Source organism: Balaenoptera acutorostrata, chromosome 10 (genome assembly GCF_949987535.1).
Source record: "Balaenoptera acutorostrata chromosome 10, mBalAcu1.1, whole genome shotgun sequence".
In the NCBI taxonomy this organism is placed as follows: Eukaryota; Metazoa; Chordata; class Mammalia; order Artiodactyla; family Balaenopteridae; genus Balaenoptera; species Balaenoptera acutorostrata.
The window spans coordinates 39,236,565-39,249,664 of NC_080073.1; the positions used below are offsets into that span (position 1 = coordinate 39,236,565).

Below are 13,100 nucleotides of genomic sequence, written 5' to 3' on the forward strand. Positions count from 1 at the left end.
GTCTTCGTTGCTGTCCATGGGCTTTCTCTAGTTGCGGCGAGGGGGGGCTACTCTTTGTTGCGGTGCACAGGCTTCTCATTGTGGTGGCTTCTCTTGCTGTGGAGCGCTGGCTATAGGCTTCAGTAATTGCAGCATGCAAGCTCAGTAACTTCAGCACAGTTGTGGCTCGCGGGCTCTAGAGAGCGGGCTCAGCAGTTGTGACACACGGGCTTAGCTGCTCCGCAGCATGTGGGATCTTCCTGCACCAGGGATCTAACCCGTGTCCCCTGCATTGGCAGGCGGATTCTCAACCAGTGCACCACCAGGGAAGTCCCCTACCACTCTTATTTGACATAGTGCTAGAAGTTCTAGCCAGCATAATAAGGCAAGAAAAGGAAACAAAAGGCATGTAGATGGTAAAGGAAAAAATAAAACTGTAGGGACTTAAAAATAAAACTGTGTGCCACAACTACTGAGCCCACGCTCTAAAGCCCACAAGCCGCAACTACTGGGCCCACGTGCCGCAACTACTGAAGCCCATGTGCTCTGGGGCCCTCATGACACAACTACTGAGCCTGTGTGCTGCAACTACTAAAGCCCATGCGCCTAGAGTCCATGCTCCATGACAAGAGAAGCCACCGCAATGAGAAGCCCGTGTACCGCAACAAAGAGTAGCCCCTGCTCTCTGCAACTAGGAAAAGCCCGCACACAGCAACGAAGACCCAACACAGCCAAAAATAAATAAAGTTAAAAAAATAAAACTCTCCCTACTTGCAGATAACATAATTGTCTATGTAGAAAATCCCAAGGAATCCACAAAACAAACTCCTAGAACTAACAAGTAAGTTTGGCAAGGCCACAGAATATAAAACAAACATACAAAAATCAGTTGTAGGACTTTCCTGGTGGCGCCGTGGTTAAGAATCCTCCTGCCAATGCAGGGGACACGGGTTCAAGCCCTGGTCCAGGAAGATCCCACATGTTGCGGAACAACTAAGCCCGTGCACCACAACTACTGAGCCTGTGCTCTAGAGCTCGCAAGCCACAACTGCTGAAGCCCGCATGCCTAGAGCCCGTGCTCAGCAACAAGAGAAGCCACCACAATGAGAAGCCCACGCACCACAACGAAGAGCAGCCCCCACTCACCACAACTAGAGGAAGCCCATGCGCAGCAAGAAGGACCAAACTCAGCCAATAAATAAATAAATTTATTTTTTAAAAAAATCAGTTGTATTTCTGTATGCTAGAAATGAACATGCAGACACCAAATTTAAAAGATAATACCATTTAAATTGCTTAAAAAATGAAATATCTAGGTGTAAATCTAACAAAACATGTACAGAATTTGTATGCTGAAAACCATACAACACTGGTGAAAGAAATCAAAGATCTAAACAAATGGAAAGATATACTGTGTTAATGGACTGGAAAGCTCAACACGGTAAAGATGTCAATTCTCCCCAAACTGATATACAGGTTTGTAATAGGCTAAATAATGGTCGCCCAAAGATACCAGGTCCTAATCCCTAAAATGTGCAAATGTACTTTACAAGGGAAGTCTTTGCAGGTGTGATTAAATTACGAATCTTGACCTGGGGAGATGATTATAAATCCAATCACAATTTTCATTATAAGAGAGACGCAGAGAGAGATTATACACACACACAGATGGAGAAGGGGATGTGAAGGCTGAAGCACAGATTGGAGTGATGTGGCCATAAGCCAAGGAATGCCAAAGAATAGTGGCAGCCACCAGAAGCTAGAGGAGACAAGGAATAGATTCTTCCCCAGAGTCCACAAAAGGAGCACAGCCCTTGCCAACACCTTAATTTTAGACTTCTGGTCTCCAGAACTATGAGAGAATAATTGTGTGTGTTATTCTAAGCCACTAAAGTTGTAGTAATTTTTTACAGCAGCCCTAGAAAACTAATTCAAGGTTTAACGTAATTCCTATCAAAATCCCAGTAAGAATTTTTGTATATAGAGACAAGATTATTCTAAAATTTATATTAGGACTTCCCTGGTGGCACAGTGGTTAAGAATCTGCCTGCCAATGCAGGGGACACAGGTTTGATCCCTGGTCCAGGAAGATCCCACATGCCGCGGAGCAGCTAAGCCCGTGAGCCACAACTACTGAGCCCGCATGCCACAACTACTGAAGCCCGCGCACCTAGAGCCCATGCTCTGCAACAAGAGAAGCCACCACAATGAGAAGCCTGCACACCACAACAAAGAGTAGCCCCCACTCGCCGCAACTAAAGAAAGCCCGCGTGCAGCAATGAAGACCCAATGTAACCCAAAAAATTAATTTAGAAAAATTTATATGGAAAGGCAAAGGAACTAAAATAGCTGTGATGACTACCAAATGTAAAACAGATAGCTAGTGGGAAGCAGCTGCATAGCACAGGGAGATCAGCTCAGTACTTTGTGACCACCTAGAGGGGTGGGATAGGGAGGGTGGGAGGGAGGCGCAAGAGGGAGGGGATATGGGAATGTGTGTATGCATGTAGCTGATTCACTTTGTTGTGCTGTGAAGCAATTATGCTCCAATAAAGATGTTAAAAATAAAATAAAATAAAATAGCTGTGATGAGAAAAACAATTATTTTGATTTGCTGCCTAGGCATTTCCCAGAGTCTGGACATTCCAATAAGGATCTGAGCTTAAGATTCCCACCATAAATTCCCGCTTTGCTTTTCCTGGGGCATCTTTTAAAATATCCACTTAGAGTTGAGCCCCTGAAAAATAAGGGACCTCTGCCCCAACCACCATGTAAGTAATAGGTGCTCTCTATCTCCTGCTCGCTTGTGACCTGAGACGGATGACTGCCCTTACCCTGGCTCATTGCCCACCCCCTTATTTCTGGGATCTGTAAGTAATAGACCTTGTGACTTCACTTCCTTTGTGTGGGCGGATTGGAACTGCACCTTCAATCAAAACGACCCTATGGTTTTCACTTCCCCAAACTGGGAGCTCAGATGCTGAGGGAGCTACCTGCTGACATCATGTGGATGGCTTGTGCCCCCTCATTCAGCAGGTCATAATCTGCATATTCTTAAATTTAATACACGAGCTCCAGCTTCTCAACACAATAACAATTTTGAACAAGAAGAATAAAGAGGAATTAGGGACTTCCCTGGTGGCGCGGTGGTTAAGACACCATGCTCCCAGTGCAGGGGGCCTGGGTTCGAGCCCTGGTCAGGGAACTAGATCCCACATGCATGCTGCAACTAAGAGTTTGCATGCCACAACTAAGGAGCTGGCAAGCCGCAACTAAGGAGCCCATGAGCTGCAACTAAGGAGCCCACGAGCCACAACTAAGGAGCCCACCTGCCGCAACTAAGACCCGGCACAACCAAATAAATAAATTTTAAAAAATAAAAGAAGACTAAAGAGGAATTATTCTACCTAATATCGATTTAGAGAGCTAAGGAATCAAGACTGTATTGGTGGGGACTTCCCTGGTGGTCCAGTGCTAAAGAATCCACCTTCCAATTCAGGGGATATTCGTTCATTTGTTCAATCCCTGGTTTGGGAACTAAGATTCCCACATGCCGTGGGGCAACTAAGCCCACGTGCCACTATTGAGCTCTCGCACCTCAACAGGAGAGCCCACGTGCCGCAAACTACAGAGCCCAAGCGCTCTGGAGCCCATGCGCCCTGGAGTCCCTGTGCCACAACTAGAGAGAAGCCCAAGTGCCACAACTAGAGAAACCTGAGCAGACCATGTGCTGTAACAAAAAGATCCTGTATGCCTCAACAAAGATCCCGTGTGCTGCAACTAAGACCCGATGCAGCCAAAAAAATAAATAAGGAAAATAAATAAATATTTAAAAAAAGAGACTGTATTGGTTGAGGGGCAAACACATAAATCAATGGCACAGAATACAGACTACAGAAATAGACCTAAACAAGAACGCTCAACTGATTTTTGACAAAGGTACAAAGCAATTAAATGGGGGAGAAACAAATGGTACAACAAATGGTACAACCATTTTCAACAAATGGTACAACCCAGACGTCCCTTCAACAGATGAATGGTTAAACTGTGGTACATCCATACCATGGAATACTAGTGAGCAATAAAAAGGAATGAACTTTTGAACTGACACACTCAACAATTTGGACGAACCTCAAGGGAATTATGTGGTGTGAAAAATGTTAATCCCAAATGGTTACACAGTATATGATTTCATTTATATAACATTAATTTTTTAATTAATTAATTAATTTTAAAAAATTTTGGCCGCAGGGCTTCCCTGGTGGCACAGTGGTTAAGAATCCACCTGCCAATGCAGGGGTCTCGGGTTCGAGCCCTGGTCCGGGAAGATCCCACATGCCACGGAGCAACTAAGCCTGTGTGCTGCAACTACTGAGCCTGCGCTCTAGAGCTTGCAAGCCACAACTGCTGAGCCCACGCGCCACAATTACTGAAGCCCACACGCCTAGAGCCCGCGCTCCGCAACAAGAAGCCACCGCAATGAGAAGCCCACACACCGCAACAAAGAGTAGCCCCCGCTCTCCTCAACTAGAGAAAGCCCGCACACAGCAACAAAGACCCAACACAGCCAAAAATAAATAAATAAATAAATTTATTTAAAAAAAAATTTTTTTGGCCACACCACAGCATGCAGGATCTTACTTCCCTGACCAGGGACTGAACTCATGTCCCCTGCAGTGGAAGCTGGGATCCTTAACCACTGGAACCCCAGGGAAGTCCCCATTTATATAACACTCTTGAAGTGACAAAATTATAGAAACAGAGAACAGATTAGTGGTTGCCAGGAATTAAAGAGGGAGTTAGGACATGAGGGAAAGATGTGGCTATGAAAGGGCAACGTGACAGATCCTTGTGGTGATGAAAATGTTCTGTATTTTGATAGTATCAATGTCAATATCCTGGTTGTGATATTGTACTATTATTTAAGATGTTATCATGGGGGGAAACTGGGTAAAGGGCATACAAGATCTCTCAGTATTATTTTTAACAACTGCATGTGAATCCACAATTATTTCCAAAAAAATGTTTTAACCTAAAAAAAAAAGATAAATTTGAATTAGAATTTTAAATTTCTGTACAATAAAGGATACCATAAAGAAAATAAAAAGGACCAACCACAGCCTGGGGGAGAGCTTTTTCAGTGCATGTGATAGCTAAAGGATCCCTATCAAAATATATCAAGTGCCCTAAAACAATAAAAATGGGTTGAAGAGATAACAAACAAGTAATTCACAGAAAAGAAAACCTGAAAGCAATAAACATACAAAAAGATGCTCAACCTCACTAGTAATCAAGGAAAAGAAAATTAAAGCAACATGAAAAACACTTTTGCCCACCAGACTTGCCAGCAGTGTTAAGTGCCACACTTCTCCAGGGGGACACCAAATGATCACGGACTTAGAAGCTGGGGTCCTGCAGGCATCAGTTCCAAGAACCACTTAACTCCCAGTGACCTTTGTGAGGTCCTCTACCAGGAAAGGCAAGGAAGGAAACACCCAGCTCTTCAACCTGGTGTTCTCCGTATCCTGGGTGGAGGTCTTCTCCTCAGATCCTTATAAACTGCCCCCAAATTTAAGGCTTTTCTTCAAGCTCTTTTCTGTTTTGTTTTGTTTTTTTAATATCTCCCAGTTTTTTAATTGTCTGTGCTTTTGTACCCCTTTTATAGTTTATCACTTAATTTTTTAAATTCTCTAAGTCTTTTGTTTTATACTATCTTAAATTGTAACTTTAGTGTTTTCTTTACTGTTGCATAGTGCTTTCTATAACTTTTCCTTTCTTATACATATTAACTATTATTTAGTAAATGGCTCAGCTCAACCAACACTCCACAAGACTGTAAGTTGTAGAAGGGAAGGGCAGGAATGCACCTGTTGCAATCACTGATGTATGCCAAGCATACAGGTAATAAATGAATGGAGAGGATACGGGACATTTTTTTTTTTTTAATCTTCTTCTGATGCCTTTATTCTTTTGTGTACTTATTTTTCTACTTATTAGATCCAGTTGATCTTTTGCTTTTCTAATCTGATTCTCCATTTAAAAATTCTCAGCTTATTTGAAAATAGCAACAGTATGAGACACACCCTGTCCTACCAGGAACATAAGCCCAGTATGCTATCTGTGGACATATGATGACACGGGGTATCCGTTTCATGGGCATGACTAAGTGCTCTGCATTTAGCAAGCAGGCATTGTCCAGGGCACAACTCCAACTGCTGCTATGTGTTGGTTTTCCATGTTCTGGGAAGAAAAGATCTTTTTGCAAACTGGCAAAAAGCAGCCTTGTGTCTTTCTGATACTGGCTTCCTATAAACAACGGTCACGTCTCCCTGTGCTAGGAACTTGTCAGGCTGCATCCAAACACCACTATGAGGACATCCCTCTGGAAGGCTTTCCACATAGTCTCATACTCACACACTTGGTCATCCAGAGATGGAGGCACTACAGAGATCCTCCTCCTCAGTTTTCAGAACCAAGGCCTAAAGAGAAGTAACACTCAACCATGGTCATACAGAGCTTGTGGCCAGAAGACGGTGGGAGGAGAAGGTGCTGAAGAACCAGAGAAAAGACTATGTCAGTCACCCAGTCTTCCTGACACAGCCATTCATTTCAACACTGCACATGCACACTCACATTATACCCTCTGGAATACCAGCAAGTGCTAAGGGTAGCCCAAGAATACGTCTCAGCTGAACTCACCACTGTTTGGCTGATTGACACTGCTGAAGCTCTCCTGCTGAGAAACGGGTACTGGGAATGGGTAACTCATTCCTCTGTGCCAGTCCCCAGTGCAATGTCTGCCACTAAGTCTGAGCTCGGCACTGCTCCAGACCCCAGCAAAATCCAACTCTGGGGGGGGAAGAGGGACCTTCCCAGAGCCTTGGTGAAGCCCCTGGCATTCTGAACACCTGCTCAACAAGCCATGGCATACAATGTGAAAAATGGGCATACTTCCTTTCTCCAACTGTGACACTGGGGACTCTCCAGTGATGGGCAGAAATAAAAAGCCAAGTTTTCAGCAGTGCCTAAAAGGTGGTGCTCTTTGTAAAACAAAATACATAAAATCTGCCCTGGAGGCAGGTGTATTTAAAGTTTACCAGATCAGGGCTTCCCTGGTGGTGCAGTGGTTGAGAAGCTGCCTGCCAATGCAGGGGACTTGGGTTCGAGCCCTGGTCCAGGAAGATCCCACATGCCGCAGAGCACCTAAGCCCATGCGTCACAACTACTGAGCCTGCGTTCCAGAGCCCGCGAGCCACAACTACTGAAGCCCGAGCACCTGGAACCCGTGCTCCACAACAAGAGAAGCCACCACAATGAAAAAAGCCCGCGCACCGCAACAAAGAGTAGCCCCCCCTTGAACGAAGACCCAACGCAGCCAAAAATAAACAAATAAAATAAATAAATTTATAAAAAATAAATAAATAAAGTTTACCAGATCAATCGGCAGGGACACAACCAGAGACTCAAAAGCATTATACAGGGGTAGGTGAGGACCCCAGACATCTGAGGAAAGAATCCTTCTGGGCTCCTTCCTGTCACTAATCCCTATCTATATGCAAATGAAGCACGTTTGGGGTTGGTGGGGGGGAGAGGAGATCGAGCGTGTGCGAGCGCCTTGTGACTCTACCCTGTCCAGACAGACTTGGATCCCTGGGAACTAGAAGATTCCCTCTGGAATTCCAGCCCCAGGAGAGAAGCAGCTCTGTTCCAGCACTGGCTACCTCCCAGAGCTAATGAGTGCCGCATGCATGGAGGAGGCTCAGTCAATAAAAACTTTCCACTCAAAAAATGCGTGGAACAAATGCATACATGACATTAACTCAATTTATAGTAAACTTAACGCTTCCGCACGTGCAGAAAAACCTACAGAGACTGAAACTTCAAAGTATCTTAACTAAAAACTCTGAAAGAATGGCTCCCTACTAGTTTTTATTTTCTAAGAATGAAGGAAAAGTTGTGGGATTCAACCCATTATTAACCACACAAAACGAAGCAGAGGCAGCCCAGCCCACCACTCGCAGGAACCCCTAAATCTCTAATAGCTATATTACCTAAAAATAGTATTTAAACTGTCAAATTGCTACCATTCACGATGTAATTAAAACACTTAAGGAAAATGGGATTTTCTTCTTAAAACAAAACTAAAATAATAAAATTCCATGACCTTGTTTTAAATGGTCAAAAGGAATAATCTTAACTGAAACAACCACTTTAGGTTCCATCTAGCAAAAAAGGCTTTTGTCCAGACACTCAGAAGTTAAAAGTAAATGTTAAATGTCAGTCTAATATTAATCTAAAAATTCTAGAGGGTTAACCAGTTTAAAACTGCTCAATCTGATGGCCAACAGGATGTACTCAACACAATGGAAAACAATAGTGTGAAGTCATTGTTTACTTGGGCTTCAAACACCAAAAAGACAGGCAGATTGCTCTGCTTTGAGTTTAAAACAGGACTTTTTCACACCTTGGGGTTAGATGAGGAAGGTTTGAGCCAAGTCACTGGTGAAGATGCAAGGTGTCACCCTAAAATCTTCACTGCTCAGGAGGCAGATGAGGTTTCTCTGACACAAAGCAAGTTCCTGTCTGGCCTGTGTCCCGTGGGAGTATCATCAGAGGTGTGGGGGCAGCCTGGCGAAGACACCATCAGGGAGCTTGGGAACCCACCAAGAGTCCAGGGCCACATACACAGCAAGAGATTTAAAAGTAAAAATATGTGGAAGAAAAAAATTACCACCTGTGAGAAACAAGCACTGCTCAACAGTCTATCAAACACAAAAGCTATTTGAATGCTTTTCTCACTTGGAAAACTCTTGGAAACTCTCAGTTATCACAGATACGAAAAGCAGAGGTCCCGGAAGGGCACTGATTTCTGCTGACGGTGGTTTGGTTTTCTCAACAAAGGCAGGAAGGAAGTAAAGGCTTTCTACCTGGGTACAAACTCACTCAGGTGCAAACACATCCTAGAGGAAGGGAAGAAAGACAAGGTTCAGAAGCCAGGGCTGAAAGGCCATTCTCCACTGGACCGTGGTTTTTAGCCTGAGTAGATTTTTAACATCTTATGTGATAAAGCTCACTGAAAAACAGTTCCTTCTACACTCCACTGAACTCCATATGCTGCTGTTAAACATTACTCAGTACTCAACTGCACACTTAAAACAGTTAAGATGGTTATGTTTTATGTTGTTTTGTTTACCACAATGTTTTAAAAATTTAATGGTTAAGGAGGCAAATTTTACGTTATGTATATTTTACTACAATTATAAATATTTTTTTAAAACCCACATTACTCAAGTGTCACACCAATTAGACTTCGGAAAAAACTTATAAGGCTTAGGTCCAGTCTTCTAATCATCGATGCCCAGGTAGGGCACTGAGGCTGGAAAAGGATAAACTGAGCTCAAAGATAAGGACCAGGCCTAACTGTCCATTTGGCTGCAGCAGCTGGACTTGGAGGTGGGGTGGAAGTAGGGGAGCAAGTGTGAGAGGTGGGTGGCCAGACTCAGCAGAATACAAGTGGGAATGAGTTACTACATTTGCATACCCTTGTGGCATCCAAGAACCCAATTAAAGTAAATTACAATTATCTCAAGAGAGCCCAACAATAGTTAACACTTCAGTGTATATTTACCGACTACCTACCCTGTACTAGGTGTGAAGCTTCATTTGCTATGCATGTAGTCTTCCCAAATTTCATACAAAAATAGTCAATTAAGATTTATATACATTACTAAATCATAAAACACAAGAGGTAATAAACTAAATACTTATATATTATAAGTGTTTTCCAAGTAGGTGCTTACTAGAAAATAAAAGTTGCATTCTGACTCCCCAAACTTCCTCTGGCTATCCAACCCCTTCCTCATCTCAGTACAAAGGTAGAGTTGGGACTACACTGTGAGGGCAGAATGGTCAATTATCTGTCGGGTCAAGGCTGAATGCCAAAGGTTGCCCAGAGAGGAAGGAGAGAGAAGAGGTCCACTGCAGGGGTCTGACGCCACATATGCTCTGCTGCCCTCTTCCCCAACTGATGCCTAGCACCAAGCAGGCACTCAGATATCAGGGAATAGCAACAGGGTTTCCCCTAAATCCCCAAAATGATTCACCAAGCACAAAGCAAGTAATCATCTGATTTCACACTTTGAAGTTAAAAGCAGAGCTTTCTGATATTTTTTCCATTATACTACAGAAGACTAAAAATAAGTACCACAGCTCAAAACTAATATGCTAATCTGACTTCAATGAATTAAGGTTAGAAAAAGATTGTTGACTGCTGGCCTTCCTGACCTAACTGGCTAATCAGACTCCAGAACAGAGGAATGAGATGAGAAATATTGGGGTGGCCACAGCCACTCCCCAGCTCCCTACTCAGGTCCCCCATTACTGCAGCCCTTGATCCTGCCAGCAACCTCACAATACAGGCCTCAGGAGCCAGACAGGGGTATCCTGGCCCATGGTGACTGGGAGCTCTTGCACTTTCACTGTAAGGTGTCATTGTTCTGAGTGTTTATCTAGGCAAATACTCAGCCTTCAGTGTTTAAAGCTGTGACCTGCTTTTGGCCACATTCTTTTTTGGGGCCACATTCTTAAGGCTCGACCATCAAGAACATTTCAACCACGCCAGAAATTGCCAGATCAACAAACCTTGTTTATAGAAGGACAAGACACAACTAGCACCCACTCCCTTTGCTCAGACTTCCTTGCTAGAAGAATTCCTTCCCTCCCACATATGGCTCTGATTCGTCCTTCTACCTACCTCAGCCTTGCTACAGCTGCAAAATCTAAATAATCACAAACTTCTTTGGTAGGTTTTAGGGCTGTGTTTCCAAAGGCTGGAGCAAAAGAGCCAAAAGATGGCCTTGAAGACTCTTGGAACCCCTGCTCTGCAAAGCCACAGCTACTCTATGACCAGGCAGTGAAGCAGTGAACAAGGCCAATGCTGAGCAGAAGAAGGTCATGCCAAGCGTGACCTCGGAATCAGGCCTAGAGTGGCACCTGAAAGTACCAGCTCCCAGTGAACTGGTGAAGGCAAAGCTCCTGGGCCAATCCCAGCAACTTCTGGCTGATTGCACACCGGTACAAGGATATCCCCAGTAGAGGATATGGGGCTGCTCTTCAAGGATCACAGCACTGATTCAGAGAAATACAATATATCCAGTTCAGGTACCTCTACACCAAGTAAGATGGAGGAAATGTATTACTCCCAAGTGCTTTCCCCCTCCTCAAAGCTCCAGGAGATCCCCAGTCACTGTCTGCCACAACAGATTTACACCCAGGTATAACACAACTGAAGAAATCCTTGAAGATGCCCTTGTCCTCACCTCCCCCTGCTTCTACCTCCTCTTCCTGCAGGCTTTGATCACTCCCTTAGCACAAAGGAAAAAGTGGGTTTCCACTCAGTAGTAATTATTTGGAAATTAGTTCCTGACTTTTAGAACCCAAGGATTAAAAATTAAAAGCAAATACAGATAAGGGAAGGACAAATGCAGAGGATCGTCTGTCTTACCAAATGGGTACAGCTACAATTTACATACTCCCAAGTACTGGGGAGAAAGTAACAGCTACCAAGTACTTTTCAGTAGTGGCCAGCATCTCCTGATGCACGAAGGTGTTGTTTTCTTCTTCCAAACAGAGCCAAGACCGTCTAAATTTCCAAGCTGGGCCACTGTCAGGCACAAATAGACTCCCATAGCCCAAATGAACAAAGATTCCCACCAGCCCACAGCTTAATTCTTCAGATACTCTATCTTCTTTTCCCAGGAATCTTCAACTGGCTTCTAATGTGAGCACAGAGGCACCCTGCCCTTCCCAGGCTCTATGTAAATCATTTGTGCTGGGAGCTAACTACTTACAAGACCTCTTTTGTAAATGACAAGTTTATTTTATGTCTTCTCATTGTATACCAATCCAATGAATCTTGTTAAGTTCTGTGGTCTTAAGAACAGATCTAATCAAGAGTCAGGAACCTCTGCATTTATCTCACACAGGGATAAAGATGACACTGTGAGGGATTCATGGCAACAGTCCTCCTAACAGGCTGGCCCCTCACAGAACCATAGGGATAGCCGCTGCTTACCCCTCAGAGCTTCCTTGGTCAGTAAAGGGACAGGAAGGCAGAAAGGTCAAAGGCAAAAGAGAAGGTCTGAGTAAACTAGATGGAGCTCTGATTCTATCTTCTCAGACCAAGCTGCCCTGTAAAGCCTGACTGATAAAACAGGATTTGGTCTCTGTCCCTACATAGATTTCTGTATGGGGGAGTGGGAGACGCAGAGACAAGACAGTCAGGGCAACAACCAACAGGGACTGGAGAGAGTACTCTCCACACTCTTGTCAAGCTGTTCATCCTAAGGCAGCAAGACATGCTAGGCTGGAGACATTTCTTACTGGATTAAGGAAATGGCCACAAAAACAGCAGTCAGATCCTTTTAGGGATTTCGCTGACTATTACTACCCAAGTAGATGTCTCACCCATCAACCTGACTCAGAACTGGAGGGGGAGCAAATGGAGACATGAGCTCCTCGGAGATGCTTCTCATCCCAAGGGAGAGAGCAGCCCTCCAGTCCTTTGCCAGCCTTAGATCATTACCTGCTATATTCAGCAAATGATTAGAAGAAAATCCAGAATTCTCTGTGACAAAGAACTAAAAATAAGTAAATTACCAGTAGCATTTATCTAGAGAGCTGGAGTTTCTTGTTTTGTTTTCAAGTCAAGCTCTCTTTATAAACTCATAATCTACGGACGCCTCAAAAAGTCACTCCAGCTCTCTACTTGCAGAAAGGCTAAGAAGCAGGAAGTCACCCAGCAGGCTCTTGACACCAGAGTTTCCACCTCTCGTACCCCAAGCATTAGTGCAGCTGCAAACTTGAGCAGCAGTTTCTGAGAGAGTCCACCCTGTAAACAACTGCAGTTAGTTCAAAGAAGACTAATTTAAAGCTTGCATATGTTTTTTGGATTACTTGCAATGCATCCAGGGATCTCAGCTATCTTTTGCTTTTACAGACTATTAAGTACTTGAATTTGACACTGACCACGGAGCAAGAAAGTGACAAGGCCTCAACCTCAACAGGAATCTAAGCTTCAGTTAGCACCTCAAACAGGACCGGTGTGCACCTGTCTGGTACTG

The 13,100-nt window shown here is 44.0% G+C and overlaps 1 protein-coding gene across 8 annotated transcripts in view; it reads right to left on the minus strand.

Annotated features, from left to right (window-relative positions):
• Nucleotides 1-13,100, minus strand: part of DAG1 (dystroglycan 1) — a 65,370-nt gene that overhangs the window by 23,380 nt on the left and 28,890 nt on the right. The gene's annotated exons all lie outside the window — the stretch shown is intronic.